General features: G+C 37.7%; 1 protein-coding gene across 6 annotated transcripts in view; it reads left to right on the plus strand.

Annotated features, from left to right (window-relative positions):
* Window positions 1-14,408, plus strand: part of SCMH1 (Scm polycomb group protein homolog 1) — a 240,650-nt gene that overhangs the window by 35,043 nt on the left and 191,199 nt on the right. For 3 of the 6 annotated variants that reach the window (XM_023727155.1, XM_023727158.1, XM_023727150.1), the window contains exon 1: window positions 7,429-10,062. The exons of 1 other annotated variant lie outside the window; for it this stretch is intronic. The gene's annotated coding sequence lies outside the window, so the exon portion shown is untranslated. Of the gene's footprint in view, window positions 1-18; window positions 489-1,789; window positions 1,872-6,463; window positions 6,550-7,428; window positions 10,063-14,408 lie in introns of those variants that run through there. 2 more of the 6 variants (XM_023727152.1, XM_023727151.1) reach the window with 2 other exon arrangements.

The raw sequence follows: 14,408 nt of genomic DNA on the forward strand, positions 1-14,408 counted from the left end.
TTCATTTGATGTTCTAGGGTTTCAGGATTGTTGATTCTCTGTTTGGCTTAGTTTTTCGGATCTTTGTTGTGGAGGGACGGCGTGGTGCTTCTGCCTAGACCGCCATCTTGCCGGAGTCCAGAATCACATTCTTTCTTTTAGTAAACAATTGTTGAACACTTGCTATTGAAGACACTGTTTCAAAGAATATATAAATGAATCAGATCTGGTTTCTAACTTCAGGAATCACAGTGCTAAAAGAACTGTAAAAGATGTATACAAATAACTGTAGTATATGTAAGACAATGTATGAGTCAGATAACTCTGAAAAGAACAAACGATTTTGAAACTGGAAGGTGTTATTTATATTTTGTATGTTGTGTGAAATATTGTTTTATAAAATGTATTTCAGATTATTCTCCTTAGTTAAACTGCCTCTCCAACTGAAGCTCAGTCACTTCCCTTAAGACCTGTGGAAAATACATGATAAAGATAAATTTAGATTTCAGGTATTATTATTTATTTATTTATTATTTTCTTTTTTTATTGTACTTTAGATGAAGGTTTACAGAACAAATAGTTTCTCATTGAACAGTTAGTACACATATTGTTTTATGACAATGGTTAACAACCCCACGACATGTCAACACTGTCCCTTCTCAATCTTGGGTTCACTATTACCAGATTTCCTGTCCCCTCCTACCTTCTAGTCCTTGTCCCTGGACTGTTGTGCCCCATTAGTCTCATTTTGTTTTATGGGCCTGTCTAATCTTTGGATGAAGGGTGAACCTCAGGAGTGTCTTCATTACTGAGCCAAAAGGGTATCCAGGGGCCATACTCGTGGAGTTTCTCCAGTCTCTATCAGGCCAGTAAGTCAGGTCTTTTTTTTTGTGAGTTAGAATTTTGTTCTATATTTTTCTCCAGCTCTGTCCAGGATCTTCTGTTGTGATCCCTGTCAGAGCAGTCAGTGGTGATAGCCAGGCACCATCTAGTTGTAGTGGACTCAGTCTGGTGGAGGCTGTGATAGTTGTGGTCCATTAGTCCTTTGGACTGATCTTTCCCGTGTCTTGTTTTCTTCATTCTCCCTTGCTCCGGAAGGAGTGAGACCAGTGGAGTATCTTAGATGGCTGCTCACAGGCTTTTAAGACCCCAGACGCTACTCACCAAGGTAGAACATAGAACATTTTCTTTATAAACTGTTATAACGATTGAGCTAGATGTTGCCTGAGACCATGGTCCCCACAGCCCTCCGCTCAGCAATCCAGTCCCTCAGAGAGTTGGATGTGTCTGTGGCTCTTCCATGACCTTGCCTTGTACAAGCTGTGCTAGCTTCCCCGGTATTGTGTTGTCTTACCCTTCACCAAAGTTATCAGGTATTATTTTTTTGATCCCAAACTTGATCAAGCTTAATACTTAATATTCAGTGATATCCAGGTAACTTGGTTAAGTTACTCTCTGAGCCTCAGGGATGTGTGTGTATATGTGTGTGTAAAGTAAAGATACCTGTATATACCCATTCTGTTCAGTAGATTCTAACTCATGGTGGCCCATATGTTACAGAGTAGAGCTGCTCTGTAGGGTTTTTTTGGCTGTAATCTTTACAGAAGCAGATTGCCACACCTTTCTTCCACTGTACCACTGGGTAGGTTTGAACCACCAACCTTGAGGTTAGTAGTCAAGTGCAAGCCATTTGTGCCACCCAGAGACATAAAATAGAGATAATAACACCTAACTCTCAGATTTGTTGTGATGAAATGGTCATTGTATGTAAAAATCCTAATGAGCAATAAATGTTTACTCTTCCCTTCAGTCTCTTTGCTCCAGACTACCACACCTTTCACTATTGCTCAATGTTGAGCTTTAAGACAGCAGCTTCACTGAAATATTTTAAAGTAAGTTTGTGCATGTGTTTTTTTTTTTTAACTTATGAAAAATTTCAAACCTACAACAAAACTGAAAGGGTTTTGCAGTGAACAACCTTATATCCACCACTTAAATTTTACCATTACTTGTAATATCACATATCTATCATTCATCTAACCCTTTACCCACCCAGTTGTATTGGAATTTCTGTGGTGATTCCTTGGGACTTTTCTGTAAGAGGTTTATTTCAAGGCCAGGGATGCAAATACATTTCAAATATTTGTAATTAAATTATATTTTCCTGTTTACATTGATTTGTGCTTGCTATGAATTTTATATACCACAATTCATTATTTGGATCTATCTGTACTGTCTGTGGTCATACGCTTTCATTTCTAACTAACCTTAACTCACTTGCTGGCATATAGATCATCCCATTGTGTTTTCCTGAGAATGCCTTTAGTTAATCTTTTTTCAATGTCATATCACATTTAGAATAGGCCCTTTATAATAACCTTTGTTGTCTCTTTGTCTTTTTAAAGTACCTTTAAAAGTTAATAAAAATAGAACTATATATTTTGTGTCTGGTAGCAAACACTACCAGACTAGAAGCTTTGTGTGCATAGAGTGAAGTACCAGCATAGATTTTAAATCTCAGGTATCTCAATGCTTTCCATCAACTCTCATTTCTTGTCTCTGAGCTTAGGGTTTTTCCAAGAAAACTGAACTATTTAGTATGCCTTTAGAGTAAATACAGTCTTTTCCCTATGTTTGGTTAGAGGCTGTCAGTATTGATTTTTCTTTTTTCCATTGTATGGCTGTATCTAGATTATATGTTGCAGAAATACTTCAAAATTTCTGGTCCTTTGATGGTACCTGTCTTAGGCTGGTTTCTTTAGAGAAACAAAACCAGTAAAGCATATAAATATAATATACAGAGAGATTTACATCAAGGAGATGGCCCATGCGGTTGTACAGGCTGAAACATCCCAAGTCTGCGCGTCAGGATAGAGGCTTCTCCTGATTCACATAGCTGCAGGGGCTGGTGAACCCAAGATGAGCAGGTCAGACAGCAGGGCTCTTGCTCACAGTCTACGAAGATCGACAGATCCCAAGATTGGCAGGCAAGACAGCCAGTAAACTGCTAGCTCAAGTCCCAAGAACTGGAGATCAGATGAACAGGAGCCAGCTGCAGGATCTAGAGCGAGCAAGCCTTGCTTGAAAGTACACTTATATTTGATGCAGACCACATCCCCAAGAAAACTCCCTTTCAACTGGCTACTCACAGGAGATTCCATCATGGAGGTGATTGCTTTATATCAGATCTCATCATGGAAATGATCACATCATCCTACGACTGTCAAACTACATAACTGCCCAGCTACTGAGAATCATGGCCCATCCTCTTCTCTGTTTTCTAGTTCTGCTAAGTGGCTGTGTACTTGTCCATATTTTTTAAATCTTCCTTTTATCATTTTAATGCATGTCTTTTTAAATGGGTTTTAATTGAATAAAATTTACCTTTTTGTTACGGTTTCCTTAGTAAGTTCTTTAAGGACTGTATTATTCAGAAAAGCTAAATTATATTCATGATAGTGTGTCTCAACTCACTCCATCCTCTCATTACCTTTGTATAATGATCATGTCATGTTTGAGGGTGACTTATAGATACTAAAGGACTAGTTTGGTTTTGTTTTTTTAAGAGATTTTCCTCAACCATTTTTCTCAGGAATCAACTTACAGGTTTTAGTTACAAACCACCCAATATAATATTTTTTTAAATTCATGAAGTAGTCAGTGTGTTCCAGTTCTATTTATTTTTATTTTTTAATTTTGTGCCTATTTTTTTCCATCTTGATTAGCATTCATTCATTTTATTCAAAAATACTTATTGAGTGCCTCTTCTATACCAGGCACTATTCCAAGTGCTGAGGGTGTAGTACTGAATAAATAACACAGACAAGGCCCCAGTGGGGGAGACAATAAATAGACAAGAAAAATACCAAATGCTGCTAGCTGCTGTGTAGAGAATTAAGAATGTTATGATAGAGAGGGTCTAGGTGACTATTTTAGCTCAGGGAGGAGTTCTCTTAGGAGGTGCTATTTTGTCTGAGACCTGATAAGAAGGTAAAGGCCCTACAGTAGTAAGGAGATTGACCTGGATCAGCAGCATAGAAGGCCAGTGTGGCTGGAGCAAAAGTGAATGATGAGAGCAGTAGGAGATAAGGTAGAAGAGGTAGGCAGGGGTCAGATCATGTAGTATTATGTAGGCCAGGGTAAGCTGCTTGGATTTATTTTAAGTCCTATAGGGAACCTTTAGAAGATTTTCAGCAGGGGAATGACATGATCTAGTTTACATTAACGTATAATCTAGAAAGATCAATATAATGGAGAAAATCAGTCCATGCTGAGAGCCTCTTACCAACATAGGCAAAAGATGCATTTACTACTAAAAACAAAAAACAAAAAAACACCAAACCCTTTGCCGTTGAGTCGATTCCAACTCATAGTGACCCTATAGGACAGAGTAGAACTGCCCTATAGAGTTTCCAAGGAGCGACTGGTAGATTTGAACTGCCAGCGTTTTGGTTAGCAGCTGGAGCTCTTAACCGCTATGCCACCAGCATTTACTACTAGGGCATACTAAATAGCCCAGTATTCCTGGAAAAACCCCAAGCTCAGCGACAAGAAATGAGCCAAATTATCTTGTTTTGAATCCCAGCTCCACCATTTACTGTGTACCCTTCAGCAAATTATGACATCTGTCATTGGTTGCCTCCTCAGTAAAATGAAGATAATAACAGTACCTACCTTATGGGATTGTTGTGAGACTATAACAACTTAATATACATAAAGTGCTTAGAGCAGTGCTTGGCACATAGTAAGACATTGATGTTTAATTTTATGATTCATTTCCTCTAGAACTAGGCTGTCTAAATTTGGTAGCATTTGGTTAGTGTGACTGAGGAACTGAATTTTTTATTTAATTTAATTTTAATTACATTTAAAATTAAAAACTGATCCTCAATTCATGTATTAGATAATTTTTAAGTATTTTGGAACAACTTGAGTATGTGAATCTTCTTTTTCAACTGTAAATTTTATGAAATTGAAGTACAGATCAAGTATTTCTGATGAAAATTTAGCAGCTGAATCAAGATATGCGATATGTATAAATACGTACCAGATTTTGAAGACTGAGTATAAAAAAGAATGTAAAGTATTTTCTTTAATATTTTCCATAGTAATTGCATGCTGAAAAGAGATTTTGATATACTACTGAATTAAATAAAATACATAATTAAAATTATTTTCACCTGTGTCCTTTTTAAATGTGGCTAATAGAAAACTTAAAGTTACAATGTAGCTTGAGTTATATTTCTATGGGCAACACTGCTCCAGACCCTGGATCAGGGGATGGACAGTGCTCTGGAGAAGCATATGAACTGGGAAGCTACTTTTTCTAATTACACACATAACCCTGGAGATTCCAAAACACCCTCATCCACTGGAGCCTCCTTTCCCATCACATTGATCCTTCCTCCTTGCTGAAAATAAATTCCTTTATTGAGCCACATTCCTTAGATGTGTCAGAGTTGAAAAAATATTTTTAATCACTGCTGTATGCTAATATTGCACAAGTTAAACACGTATCAATGATTTTGATGAAATAAACTTCTGGAGTTCTCTAGACTAGTGCTAACATATAAAATTATTCTTTGAAATAAAGTCTACCACTAATCCTGGTCCAGTGAACCACAGAGATTTAAAGTGAGGAAAAACTGAAGTAGATTTAACTAAGGAATGAATTGCTGGGTCAGAAGTTAAGGAAGGCATCTGGTGTTCTAAAGCTGAATTTCTGAAATAAATGAATTAATAAAGCTAAGCAACCATAAATTTTTATAAAATGAAGCTGGACATATGTTTTTTTTTCCTTCTCATCCTTCTTGGTCCCTGCTAGTTCTGTGGTTGTATACAAAGGTTATCTAACTTGCTTAAAGAGGCATTAATCTCAGGAGTTAGCATGAAGAAGTTCCTAGTAAATAATGAATGACCGTTAGGAAATGGTACCACTCTTCTGCCTAAGCTGTTTGGAATGCTTCTTGTGTATTCTTTATGCCACATCCCCCAATTTTTTTTTTTTTTTTTTAATCATTGATATACCTTTGGTGAATACAATATTCCACAAGTTATTTCTTCTTTACTAAGTCAGTTTGCTAGAGAATAGAGCCCTTTCCTGAGATTGCTTTGCTGTTTCAGGTTCACTTAAGACACGTTACATTAGAAACTTCTTTGTAGTCTTTGTGGCCCTTATTGTACCTGTCTCAATAGTCCAAGCAGTTGAGGGCTTAATCTGCTCTCAAGGCTCTATGTCTAAGGAGGTATAGTTTTCCATACACAACTCTATCCTGTTAGACTAGTAGGATAAAGTTGATTTTGATATCTCTGGTACTTTGTAGCATAGACATCTTTCAGAAGTCTGCTTGGGCAGTATGTGAACTGATAACAAATGGTAAATGGGTTAATGGTCTCCTATCAGTCCCCAAAGCCATATGAGTCTGACCTCAGATTTTCATGTTGTGACTATGAAAAGCTTTTATTAAATGGCTCCTGTCTGCAGATGGTGACATGCATTCACCTCTTCACTCCAGGGAACCCTGGGGAAATAAGTCATTCCTGGAAGCTCAATGTTCTGGAAAGCTACAGGTTTGTTCCATTATACATTGAAACTTTATTTTTTTTAAATCATTTTAGTTGGAAATTACTCTAAAATGGATTATACTCTTTTTTTTTTAATTTAGTTTTTCAAGCTTAATTTGACCTTTTCTTGGTGCCCAGATCCTCCTTCTATCTCTGTCTCTGTGTGTCTCTCTGTGTGTCTCTTTGTGTGTGTGTGTGTGTGTGTGTAAAGGAGTTTATCAAGTTCATCATCAGTATCAAAATTTAGAAGACATTTAAGTGTGCAGGTTGTACAAATGTTAGACATAATCTATATAAAAGTCTGTGAAAAAGTCTGTGAAAAGAGTTAAAAGCCCTTTATGGATATAAAATATCATTAATAAATCAGACTTTGATATTGAATGTCTAACATGCATTCTTTGGTATGATGCTAGAGTCCTTGATATGTTGTATTCCATGGTTTTTTAGTAGTTTATTCCTAACCCTGTTTTTCCTACAAGCTCTTTTTTAGTGCATAATTTTGAAAGAATGTGAAATTTCCAGGAATGCGTTTGTTGTAAAAATGCCTGTATTTAAGTCTGTTGGTCACGTTAAGTTTGAAAGTTGCTGCCCTAGGTAGCTCCTTCCTTGCACTAATAATAATTTCTTACATTTGTGTAGCGCTTGACTGTTTGCCAAGCCTCTGCACATACATATATAGCCAGAGATAACTAACTAGGGGAAGAATTGTCTTGTCGTCGTTTTTAAACTACTGGTTAAGTGGCTGCTAACCAAAAGGTCAAAAGTTCAAATCCACCAGCTGCTCCTTGGAAGCGCTATGGGGCAGTTCTGCTCTGTCCTATAGGGTCACTATGAGTCGGAATCGACTCAATGGCAACGGTTTTTTTTTTTTTTTTTTTTAAGGCAGGCATAATGGAACCAAAGAGAGCATGAACTTTGGAATCAAACCATCTTTAATTTTATTTAGCGTTTTCATTTAGTAGCTGTGACACCTTGGATGCTTTAATTAACCTCTTTTAACTTCAGAATCTCAGATTAAAAAAAAAAAAATTTAAGTGGGAGTAATAATGCCAGAATTGTGGGGTACTTTAAATCAAGTAACAAAGATAAAAGTGCCTAACAGAAATACCATGGATGAATCTCACAAACAAAATGTTGAGTGGAAGGGAGTGGACATAAAAGAGTGCTACTATATAATTTCATTTTTATAAAGTTCAAAGCAGATAAAACTAATCTGCAATGTTAGAAGTTAGGACAGTGGTTACCCTTGGGTAGAGTCGTGACTGGGAGGGGGCACAAAGAGTACTGCTTGGGTGCTAGTAATGGTCTGTTTCTGGGTTTAGAGACTGGTTATACACTGAAAGTTCATTGAGCTTTACACTTAATGGCTTGTGTACTTTTGGTATGTGTATTATACTTTAATAAAAAGTTGCTTGTAAAGTACCTAGCATAGAACCTAGCACGTAGTTGGTTCCCTTTTCCTACTATGGTTCTGTAAGTTAACAACATGAAAGTCTATTTTAACAAAATGGCCTACCCTCTTTTGCTTTTAACTTTCAATTTTCTTTGTTTTGTAATGATTCTTTGCCTCCTAATTCCAGTTTTACACCGAGGCCATGTTTAATAAGTATGTATAGATGTATAATTGAAGGTGTTTAGGTCAGTCAGACCAGGAGAAATTGAATGTCTGACCACTGTGATGTAGGATTAAATCAGGAATATGAATTTTGACTTGATATTATTCTCTGATCTTTGCATGAGTCAGTGATGTTTCACTTTTTAAATGGAGATTTTTCTGATTTGAGTAATATAATTTTGTCTGATGTCAGATTAACTTCATTATTTACTTTTTTCATGGTATGATATTGGGCTTAATCTATTATTTTTTGCACTTTAGATACAAGCCAATTATAATGTACCAGGCTTGAAATGGTCACTGTTATACTCCGTAAACTGAAAAAACCAAACCCATTGCCGTCAAGTCAATTCCTACTCATAGCTACCCTATAGGACAGAGTAGAACTGCCCCATAGGGTTTCCAAAGAGTGCCTGATGGATTTGAACTTCCGACCTTTTGGTTAGCAACCAAACTGAACTCTTAACCACTATGCCACCAGGGCCTAGCAGAAGAAATAACTTATTCAGCTTTTTAAATAGACTTTCCAACAATCTTAAGTTTTTTATAACAGGATTCTGCACAAATTTCCAAGTATACAAGTCTACTTCTACACTTGTAGTACAACAACAATAAGGTAAAAACAATAAGCATAATTCTCTTTCAGTGATAAAGAATCCAAGCAAAAAATGTAAGGTGCTATGGAGTTACACCAAACCTATTGCCATTGAATCGTTTCCAACTTATAGCGTAGGCCCTATTATTTCCATTTTACTGATGCAGAAATTGGACATTTAGTTACTTGCCCTGGTGGCGCAGTGGTTAAGAGCTCAGCTGCTAACCAGAAGGTCAGCAGTTTGAATCCACCAGCCGTTCCTTGGAAACCCTATGGGGCAGTTCTACTCTGTACTATAGGGTTGCTATGAATTGGAATCGACTCGATGGCAACAGGTTATAGATAGTACCATTATCCAAAAAAAGAATATGTTTATCAGTAGATAGTTAGCATGGAAACATGCTGAATGGGAAGTTGTAAAGAAAATTGATTGCAGGTTACATCCAGGACTACTCAGGAAGGGGAATGCTATAACTCAAGGACTAATTTTTTAAAAGTCCCTGTAATACTTGTTGTGTTCTGTTGTGACACGATTGTATGGGGCTATCAAACCCTTATGCGTTGAGATTAGGCATTGGCAAACTATGGCCTGTGAGCCTGTTCCAGCCTGTTGCCTGTTTTTGAAATTAAAGTTTTATTGGAACACAGCCACACCCATTTGCTTCTGTATTGTCTGTGACTGCTTTCATGCTGCAACAGCAGAGTCGAGGAGTTGTGATAGAGACCATATGACCTGCAAAGTCTAAAACATTTATCTGGTCTTTGCTAGAAAAAGTTTACGAGCCTCTGATGTAGACAGATAACTCCCCTTGCTCTGGCTGCACACTGCCCAAGAAATCTTCTGGTTCTCATTTGGATTTTTGTGTAGGTGAGCCTTTAGAGTTAAGTGGCCCTGGTCATGCACCAATGAATATTTTAGTTCACATGGCAGTTGTATTTCTCACAGTAAATTAATAAATTAACATTCTAATTTATACATCAGTGTTTTATGACCTATAAATCTGCCCTCAAGGATCTTTTCCATGTTTAATAGAATCAGGGTTCTGAACCCACAAAACTTGAGGAAAGATCTTGGAAATTGAAAACCTAACCAAATTGCTGCCCTTGGGAAGCCTTGTCTGGGTGACCAGGTTGCTTGTTTCCTCTGATAAAAACCCAGTTTTCCTGCATGTCTCCTTCGATCTACAGCAGTTTGCATTTCTAATTTTTTCTATCTTTTGCTTCTAGATTTCTCCATCTTGTTAAGGAGGAACAATGTCCTATTTGGTATAGCTGATGGTATCGTGCAAAAAATCAGATCCTCGAAAAGGTTAGAACCTGTATTTACACTTAATAGAAAGAGAATTATCCTATAGTAGGCTGTGTATGAATGTATGTATTACAAAAAATGACTAGAGTGAATATAAGAGTCTCACCCTTCCTTACTAATTTACCCTGCAATTTTAATAAATCTAGGTGTCATTATAGCTCTTCATAGTTTGCAAAGTACTCTTCACATAATTATCTCATATAGTCTTCACAATAACCTTATGAAGTAGGTCTGTTACTGTTTCTGTTTTATGGGAACAATGAGGGGTTAAGAGACTTATTCAAAGTCTCGTAACTATTAAGTGCAAGATTTAATCCCAATCTTTTGCCTCTAAATCTCCTTCTCACTACATCACCAGTTCATCATCAATATCAGAATTTAGTAGACATGTAAATATGTAAGTTGTATAAACATTGGAAAGCAGGTATGTAAAAGTCTATTTAAAAGTTAACAGCCCTTTATGGATGTAAAATATTAATAAATCAGACTTTGACATCAAATGTTTAAATATAGTGATTGGCGATTGTCTTAGTTATCTAGTGCTGCTATAACAGAAATACCGCAGGTGGACGGCTTTAACAAAGAAAACTTTATTCTCTCACAGTCTAATAGGTTACAAGTACAAGTTCAGGCTGTCAGCTCCAGAGGAAGGCTTTCTTTCTCTGTCGACTCTGGAGGAGGGTCCTTGTGATGTATTAGTCTTCCCTTGGTCTGGGAACATCTCAGCACAGGAACCTCAGGTCCAAAGGACAGACTGCTCTCCGCACTGCTTTCTTGGTGGTATGAGGTTCCCATGTGTCTCTGCTTCCCTTCCTTCTCTCTTTTATATCTCAAAAGAGATTGGCTTAAGACACTGTCTAATCTTGTAGACCTCATCAGTATAACTGCTGCTAATCTGTCTTATTACATCATAATGATAGAGTTTACAACACATAAGGAAATCACATCAGATTACAAAATGGGACACAATCATACAATACTGGGAATCATAACCCAGCCAAGTTGACATATATTTTTGTGGGACACAATTCAGTCCATGACACTGGTGATATCAGAGAATCCTTGATATGTTGTACACCATTGTCATAGTATAACAAACAAGGCCCTTCAAAAGTTGTTTCCTACCTACTTTTCTAGTCTCATCTCCCCTAATTCTTGTCATTCATCTCTGCAGCTTACTCTGCCCCTTTCCAACTGCTGGCTGTTGTCCATACAAGCTGTCCATTTTTATGTCGTAGTATCTTTGTTGTATATTCACTTTGCCTAGAATGCCTATTCATCTTTCTTCTGACAATCCTAGCTCAACTTCATCTCCTCTGTGAAGTTTTCCTCAACTCCCCAGGCAAAGTTAATCATTCCCTCCTGTTTCCCAGGGAACTTTGTATAGCAAATTTCTATTATAGCAAAAATCACGTTATATTATGATTGTGTGTGACAGTTGCTACCTCCTGTGAGTTCTTTGTGAGCGTGTGCTAGGATTTATTGTCTTTGTGTCCTTAACACCCACTCTTCTGCCTGGCATATCACTAGTAGGCCTAGCTACATTTTGTTTAATGACTAGAATAACAGCTTCAACTCTTTCCTTAAAGGGGCCAGATCTTATCTGTAATCTAATGGAAGATTTACACTAATCTAAATGGGAGACCAACATGTTCAAAATGCGTAAAAGCTTGTAAATATATGTAAATGAATATAGTACATACTTGAGGTAGAATAGCGGAATGATCAGAGCCAAGTGGAGTTATTTAGGGTAGGGTTCGTCTAGGTCAAGGGTAGGCAAACTATGACCCTCAGGCTAAACCCTGTTCACTGCCTGCTTGTGTAAATAAAGTTTTATTGGAACATATGCACACTTATTTGTTTATATATTATCTGTGGCTGCTTTCACCCTGCAATGGCAGATTTGAGCAGTTGCAGCAGAGACCATATGTCCCATAAAACCAAAAATATTTACTACCTGGCCCTTTATAGGAAAAGTTTGCCATCCCCTGCTCTAGGAGATGGGTTTTGAATAAAGATACTCAAAAGAAGAGGAACACAAATTGGTGAAGCATTTAAGTGTGTATCATTGTTATGGATTGAACTGTGTCCCCCCAAAATGTGTGTCAGCTTGGCTAGGCCATGTTTACCAGTATTGTGTGATTGTCCACCATTTTATCGTCTGATATGATTTTCCTGTGTGTGTTAGGCCTACCTCTCTGATGTTAACGAGGCAAGATTAGAGAGCAGTTATGTTAATGAGGCAGGACTCAATCTACAAGATTAGGTTGTGTCTTAAGTCCTCTCTTTTGAGATATAAAAGAGAGAAGGCGACAGAGACAGGGGGACCTCATACCACCAAGAAACAAGATCCAGGAGAATAGCGCGTCCTTTGGACCCGAGGTCCCTGCACTGAGAAGTTCCTTGACTGGTGAAGATTGATGATAAGGACCTTCCCCCAGAGCTGACAAAGAGAAAAAGCCTTCCTCTGGAGCTGACGTCCTGAATTTGGACTTCTAGCTTACTAGACTGTAAGAGAATAAACTTCTCTTTATTGAAACCATCCACTTGTGGTATTTCTGTTATAGCAGCAGTAGATGACTAAGACAGTCATAAAACGATGAAAACAGGCCGTAGTAGTAGATATGCTAGGTGAGAAAGTTCCAGTCTAATTCATTTTGTCGGAGAGAACTATGTCAAAGAGGATGAAATGTTAAGAATACTTTGGATCAAGAAGGAGGGAACATAGAAACTAATGGAAAGAAATTGTCAAGTGAACACTCCGGGCCTGTAGTGACATAATTTCCTAAGTAGGAGCAGGGGATGATAAGGAGGAAATAGCAACAATACCAATTGACATTGATTGTCTACTATTAATGTTTTCTCTGCTTTATATTTTTTAATTCTCTCAACAACTTATGAGTTAGCTGCTATTATTGTCTTTATTTTGCAGGTGAGGAGGCTGAGGCACAAGGGGTTAAGTTACTTGGCCAAGGTTACACAGCTAGTACTTGACAGAACCAGATCAGAACCCAGGCAGTCTGGCTGCAGTGTCTTCATAATAGAGGAAGGGAAATCTGGACATATGTGGTAAAAACACCCTTAAGCTTGGAGTGAGTACTTAGTTTGAGTAATTAGGAAGCGTGCTATCCCAACATGGTAAAGAAAAGATGAACAGATCATAAAAGAGTAATGTTGGAAGGCAGGGTGTCCAATTAGAAGTGAAGAGTTTCCTGCTGTCACCATACTGTTCTCCAAAGAGAACCTCTATTAAACTTTGTTTGTGTGTGAAACCTATTTTTACTGATGGAAATGTGCTGGGATTCCCTCAGGGTTATTGAGACAGAAAAAAATTGAGAATCAATCTTCCCTAAGGCTAAGAGCCACTACCAAACGTGGAAGGGACTTCCTGGGAAGGTGTGAGATCTTCACCACTGGAAGTGTAAGCAGAGAATTGGTAAGGATGTTAGAAAGAAGATTCCAGCATTGACTAGCGTTGGTGAAATTGGAGATGGGGAGGAGGAGGCACTGAACTATGTGACTTTTTTTTTCCATTCTGCCACGCTCTATTTATTGGTGCATTTAGTCCATTTACATTCAGCGTAATTATTGATAGGTATGAGTTTAGTGCTGTAATTTTGGTGTCTCTTTTTTTATTGTACTTTAGATGAAGATTTACAGAACAAATAGTTTCTCATTAAACAGTCAGTACACATATTGTTTTATGACATTGGTTAACAACCCAACGACATGTCAACGCTCTCCCTTCTCGACCTTGGAGAACCTTTTTTTTTTTTTGGTGAAAATATCCACAGCCAAAGTTACACCATTTCAAAAGTTTCTACATGTTCAATTCAGTAACATCGATTACACTCTTCCAGTTGTGCTGCTATTCTCACTCGCCTTTTCCAAATTATTCCATCACCATTATCTTCAACTCACTGCCCCCTAGGCTTCCCATCAAACCTTTTGAGTTGCTCTTGTCAATTTGATCTCACATAGATAATTCTTTTTTTTTTTTTTTTTGTACCTTAGATGAAGGTTTGAAGAACATATAGTTTCTCATTAAACAGTTAGTACACATATTGCCCTATGACAATGGTTAACAACCCCACGACATGTCAACAATGTCCCTTCTCAACCTTGGGTTCCCTATCACCAGCTTTCCTGTCCCCTCCTGCTTTCTACTTCTTGTCCCTGAACTGCTGTGCCTCATTAGTCCCGTTTTGTTTTATGAGGCTATCCAATCCCTGGCTGAATGGTGAACTTTTTTTCGGGAGTGACTTCACCACTGAGCTGAAAGGGTGTCCAGGGGCCATACTCTTGGGGTTTCTCCAGTCTGTCAGGCCAGTAAATCTGGTCTTTTT

This window comes from Trichechus manatus, unplaced genomic scaffold, assembly GCF_000243295.1.
Source record: "Trichechus manatus latirostris isolate Lorelei unplaced genomic scaffold, TriManLat1.0 scaffold00015, whole genome shotgun sequence".
In the NCBI taxonomy this organism is placed as follows: Eukaryota; Metazoa; Chordata; class Mammalia; order Sirenia; family Trichechidae; genus Trichechus; species Trichechus manatus.